The 6120-nt window shown below is 36.6% G+C and overlaps 1 pseudogene; it reads left to right on the top strand.

Moving 5' to 3' along the window:
- The first annotated feature begins 3824 nt into the window (after positions 1 to 3824).
- LOC143624684 (transcription factor E2FB-like) lies at positions 3825 to 4731 on the top strand (annotated as a pseudogene).
- The last annotated feature ends 1389 nt before the right edge of the window (positions 4732 to 6120 follow it).

Below are 6120 nucleotides of genomic sequence, written 5' to 3'. Positions count from 1 at the left end.
ATCAGTGGGAACTTCAGCTATGGGACGGATTACACCAGGAACATTTGATATCATGTACTTAAGTTTCTGTAATTCCCGGGCTAAACTTGAACTTATGCCTGCATCCTGCAAAAATCCTTGATTAGCATTAAATGGAATTGTATTGAAAGAGTTACCCTGATTAACATTCTGAGGAACAGTCTGGGTGTTGTAGCTTGCATTCCCAAACATAGTATTTCCATGGGTGGTAAACGGAGCAGTTGGAGCATTAGCCTGCATCCGGATAAAGTCTCCCTGGTGCACATCAGAGGATCCTGAGGGCTGCTGAGCTTGAGCTAATCCTGAAGATACTGCCTGCTGATAAGGACCAGCCTGATGGAACAATCCTGAGGATCCGGACTGTTGGAACAATCCTGAGGATCCAGACTGTCGGAACAATCCTGAGGATCCAGACTGTTGGAACAATCCTGAGGGTCCTCCCGGCTGTGACAATCCTGAGGATCATTCATGTTGAAAAGGCCCAGCAGATGACGCATACGGGTAACCTTGAGATCCAGATAAGTGTAATCCCGCAGACCCCAAATGCTGGAAAGATGGGAGTCCAGAGTTTTACATCGTGGTCGGCTCTGGATGCACCAATCCTTAAGATCCTGGAGGAGTGAAATCCAGAGATCTCGGGATTAGTGGTGTGAATTCTTCCGCCGGCTTCTTGGCTTTCTTGAAATCTTCCAGTTCCCTCACGAGCATCTGGCTGGTCTGGTTCTGGCGATCCATCTGTTCCTGTAGTCGTCTGTACAGAGACAGAAGGTCGTTGTTGGACACCATGACGTGATCCTGGGGAGATGGCCTCGAACCTGAGAATACAGGAGTAGCAGGTTTCTTTTGAACGTTGTCAGGTTTCTTCAAGATACCACAAGCAGGAGGGAGAGGCATAAGCGGCCTTGCGGAGGAATCTGAAGCTGCGGCAGAAGAGGAAACAATCTTTGGCTGGGAAGACATGTTGTGGATATTTAAAGTAGGGTTTAGTTTGAGGGTTAATAATGATCAAATCACCGTTTGCCCCACGGTGGGCGCCAAATTGTTTCGGTTAAAAATTGGCAAAGAAACTTTTGATCAAATTAGTGCGTGAGGTGGAGTGCTTGATGATAATAAGATTGAACACAACGATTTGATTACGAGGGAAAAAACCCTTGATTACAATAATCTTACGTCGGTCAAGAATTAACAACGTAATCTTTGGTCGAATTGCTTCGGTCAAAGATTAAGAACGTAATTTTTGGTCGGATTCTTATATGATTATGATAATCTCCGGCACAAAAAACCCCCGGACAGTGAAAACTATCACCGTCAACTTTATTAATAACGAAAATAGATGATTACAAGTAATGGAGCTAATAAGTGATCGAATGCTAAGTGTTACAGAGTATGCTAGTAGCTAGGTATGTGATGGTTAGTGTTGTAATGATATTATCAGCTCATATATATAATAAAAGATTACAACTGTCATCCCAAAATAACCGGAAACCCTAGACTACTTCTTTCATCATCCGTTAGTTGCCCACGTTCGAATTGATGAAGTCCAGATAATATCCGTTGCAATCCATGTTCTTATAATCACATTGACCACGTGTTCTTATCTGCAAAACAAACAAGAATAATATAGGACAATTGAATTAGTCAACGTACCTTCCTCAGAATAGCAGCTCAAGTCGTTATCCTTAAACTAGGCTCAATTCCGAGGATGACAATCCGCAACCAACAACCAGAATAGTTTAATATTCCACAATAGACAACCTACCTCAAGATTTCCGACCAATGTAGGAAAATTCCCTGGATCCATCACTAGGTGTAAAATTATTTCATTTGGGAGTCTTTTAGATATATTCATACTTTTGAAGTGTACAACCCATCAAGGAACTGTTACTTCTATTCATTATATTGGAGTAACAAAACTCAATAAAGAACAATGATTAGATGATCAAAGCTTGTGGATTTTTAAGACAAGCGAAATTGGGGGCATGTGCTAGATAATAAACAAAGAGCCTGGCTTAATATTTATCATAAAAATAAGATATTCTATTTGTGGATTTTTCTCATTTGGCCTATCTATGTTATAAGCTAGCAAACTCTGTTAGCTTTAAATATCCTTAATTGTATGATCAAGTTTTTGACACAGAAGATATAGGTTATTTACATAATTAGTTAAAATATAGTTTTGTGTAAATTAGGCGGTTAGGGATGACATGTAGTTATTTGTTAGTTATGTAACTGCCAAGGTAGTTGTATAGCCTTCAATAGGTGGTTAATTAACTGCCACCACGATGCCTAAAAATAGATTCATCATCATACTCAGTATATCCCATTAATAGTAAAGCTATGGTAAGATCTGAGAAGGGTAAGATGTAGACATCCTTACCTCTACCCTTTAAGAATTGAGAGGCTGCTTTCGGTGAGACCCCCGGCTCGATAGTAGTTTTGCGTCAAGCCTTGGACATAAGACACATAACACTCAACCATCGGTACACCGCCGATTGGTGCATGTACCCTTGTCTTTCGGCTATCAACGCCACCACATGATGCCTGATTAACCTTCCACCACTTTTAACGTTATTTTCACGAGAATGGTAAAATAACGTCAAAATTAGTGCAATTTCAGTTTTGCCCACCCGAGGGTTCACACATATACACATTATATGCGCGCACTACAAGCAGGGCGAATGCCTATAAATATATTCTCGATGTAAATGTTTGTGTCGTGTCTTGTAACAACATTGTTCGATACAAGTCTGTGTTTTGGGTTTCATCCCGTGTTATTCTTATGCTAATTTATGTTCTTGATTGTTGATTGAATCACTCTCTCCTTTGACTCAAAAAATGAAATAAAGTCGATGCCCTTTTGGTGGATGTTATCATCATCTGCACATGTCGTTACAACGTTGCATTAAATATTACTTTCATATGTGCTAGTTAATATATTTAATATTACTAGCTATAAACTTGGACTGTGTCTTCCTTGATTCTACTATTATCATTGCACCAACAATTTCATACAAGAACTATTATAAGAAATCTTGAATGAGTTTTATCATCAGAAGTTAAATCATAGGTTAAACCTAGATCCCCCATGAAAGAACTATGAACTGCATACTATACCAATAAAGGTCGGATTAAACTTTAAATAAAAACATTACAATAATCAGACTGGGCGTGGCAATGCCAGCAGGAGTGGTAGGATATTTAGATGTTAGTGGTTTTGTATATGATAAATTGGGATAATGAGATGTTGGTTGGTTATTATTGTAGATTCAAATGCTAAGGTATTTTAATCTAGTAGCAAAGTTTGCATTTTTTTCTTTTTGTTGAGCTAATTTGATCATAGTAGTCTTTCCAATGAAATGATTTGTTTTCTTATAATATTAGAGAAGTAGATGAAAGCTTTCATTTGCTTCTTAGTTAGACGTTTTCTTTATCAACGTGGTATATAAACATTAACCAACTTCATTAATATTTTTGTTATTCATTGAAGAGTAAGGGAGGTGCACCAGCATTTGAAGCCGGATATAATGATCAGAATCCTATTTCTGGACCTCAAGCTGCATTCAATGCTGCTAAACTTCACATAAAAACCGTCAATGTTTAAATATATAAATGAACGAACTAAAAAACATAAATGAGTAAGCGTAAAATAACTTATACAAACAAACGTTTACGAACATAAATGAACGAGCGAGACACGTCTTCATGTTCCTTCATTTAACTAAATAAGCAAAAAACTTTGTTCTTTTTCATTTACTAAGTAAACGAATAACTCACCGAACGGCTCACTAAACATTCGGTCCATTTACATGCCTAGACAAAGTATCTTTTTTCATTTTTATGTTTACAAGGGTTAACCGTGATATATAAAATCAGGTCTTTTAACAAAGAAGTTTATCAACTTATCAAGCACGCGGAAGATGGTATTCTTGATCTAAAAAAAGCAGCAGAAACACTAAAAGTAATCACATCTCCATCTTTTCAAAAACTTGGTTGAATCCAATTAACTTAACAGGCCGTATTTGTACAGGTACAATAAAGGCGGATGTATAATATAACAAATTTCTAGAAGGAATCGATCTCAGGGTGAAAAAACTGAAGAATAGGATTAAGTGGAAGTATGATATTTTGTTTTGATGCATTTAATATTGATTCACAATTCTCATGTGTTTTTTAATTTAACAAGTTAATTAGTGAACTAGGGAGCTTGAAGGATTAACAGGGGAGGTTAATGAGAATGTTACCTTGTATGATTTAGCAAATTAGTGTTTTTGTTTTCATATATATGATTTTGACTTTATTTTTTAATTAATATTTGTTACAATATCAGGCTGCAGTTGAAAATCTTTCAGTGGAAGAGCTTAGATTAGATGACTTGAGTAAACAAGGTTATTCACTCGTAACTACATAAAAAAAATCTTGACGTCTTTTACATATGTTTAGCAATGCTAATGTTCATACATATGTTAAAATGCCATAGAGAAATGCAAGAGAGATTAAGGGACTTAAGTGAAGACGATAATAATCAAAAGTAAGATTATGTAGATTATCTCATATCTTAAAAGATATTTTTGATCCGTCTATTTGCATTAGTGTTAACCTGCTTTGCATTAATTTTTTAGGTGGCTTTTTGTCACTGAAGAAGATATCAAAAGCCTACTTTGCTTCCGGGTATGTTCTTTACTCCATCTAGGGTTACCAGGCCATTACCCATAGCGGGCCCCGGTTAAAACAAGTGCATTTGAACCGTCAGAGATAGAACATAACCCAAATCAACCCATCTTTAGTCAACCCAAGTACATACTCTTCACTTTTTGCTAATTGTTGTTGTTGCTGCTGCGGTATTTATAATTCTGCTTCTTTTAGTCAATTTGAAAATTTTTTTTGAAGAGATCAACCGTGTCGAGGCAAACACAACCGGTCTTTCAACATCAAGCACGACCGAGAGCCTGACTTAAGAAACAATAACCACGTCAGCCCAAGAATGTGAGATTGGGGTGCAAAGAACCGACACTACTAATAATGCATGTTCTGATGGTGATGTATCAGATGATTTTGTTAGTGGGATCATGAAGATAGTTCCAGATATTGATATAAGTATTTTTTACACTATCACCCGTTTATGTTTTGTTGAAACAAATTTGATGTTACTAAATCTTTGGAGACTGAGTCAGACTAATGACTATTGGCTTTTAACAGATGCCGATGTCAGCATTACTAACATGTGGTGGACCGAATGTATCCTCATATTTCTACTTATTTTTATATCGTCATCTTTTTATTAAATGTATCAAAACGGGTCGGGTTGGTTTAACTCATAATAATATTATTCTTTAAACTTAACCCGAACTAGTCCGTTCATTAACATTGTTTACCCTAACCCCTGATCTAATAGCTGAATAGGACGATACGGGCCTGTTTCAAGGTGATGATGTCATGCCAGGTGTTACTACCCCGCAACACCAAATTCAGATACTCTGCAAGTGCATTATGATGCAAACACTACAGGGACTTGCAAAAAAGGTAAGGTTTAATAATCTTATTTGAAGAACCGAATGTTGTTACGATACAAACCGTAATTGAGCTAAAGAATTGTATAAGAAGAATCACAGAAGAAGAAGGAGATAATCTCTCAAATCAATAGCTGCATATTCCCTATTCCCGTTCGTATATTTAACAACCCGGTTGTCACACCCCGACCAAAGGCCGCGAAACATGCCGGGGTGCAACGATTGCTCATAAACACATGCCACTATTTAAAGCGACAATATTTAGCAAACGCATTTCATTTCACAACATCGAAAATGTCACATAACAATATACATAAGTCAATACAACAACATATAACAAAACATAGCAAATCAAATATTGTTCATTTTTGTTAATATCCTAGAGGTATTTGTGACGTTTTCTTCTCCAAACTCCATAATCAACCTAGATGCAAACCTTTAACATTTCATAAAATAAAGTTTATCAACACAAAGGTTGGTGAGTAATTCATAAGTTTGAACATGTAAGTGTATAGTATGAAAAGCCATAAAACTTGTATACAAAACAATAAATAAAAGCAATAACTTGGATAAATAGATAAGATTGCTAATAGAA

Source organism: Bidens hawaiensis, unplaced genomic scaffold, assembly GCF_021521415.1.
Source record: "Bidens hawaiensis isolate Kalapana, Puna unplaced genomic scaffold, B.hawaiensis_p1.1 tig00003956_1, whole genome shotgun sequence".
Taxonomy (NCBI): Eukaryota; Viridiplantae; Streptophyta; class Magnoliopsida; order Asterales; family Asteraceae; genus Bidens; species Bidens hawaiensis.
The sequence above is the reverse complement of the archived record's forward strand: the minus strand, read 5'-3'. Positions and strand labels throughout refer to the sequence as shown.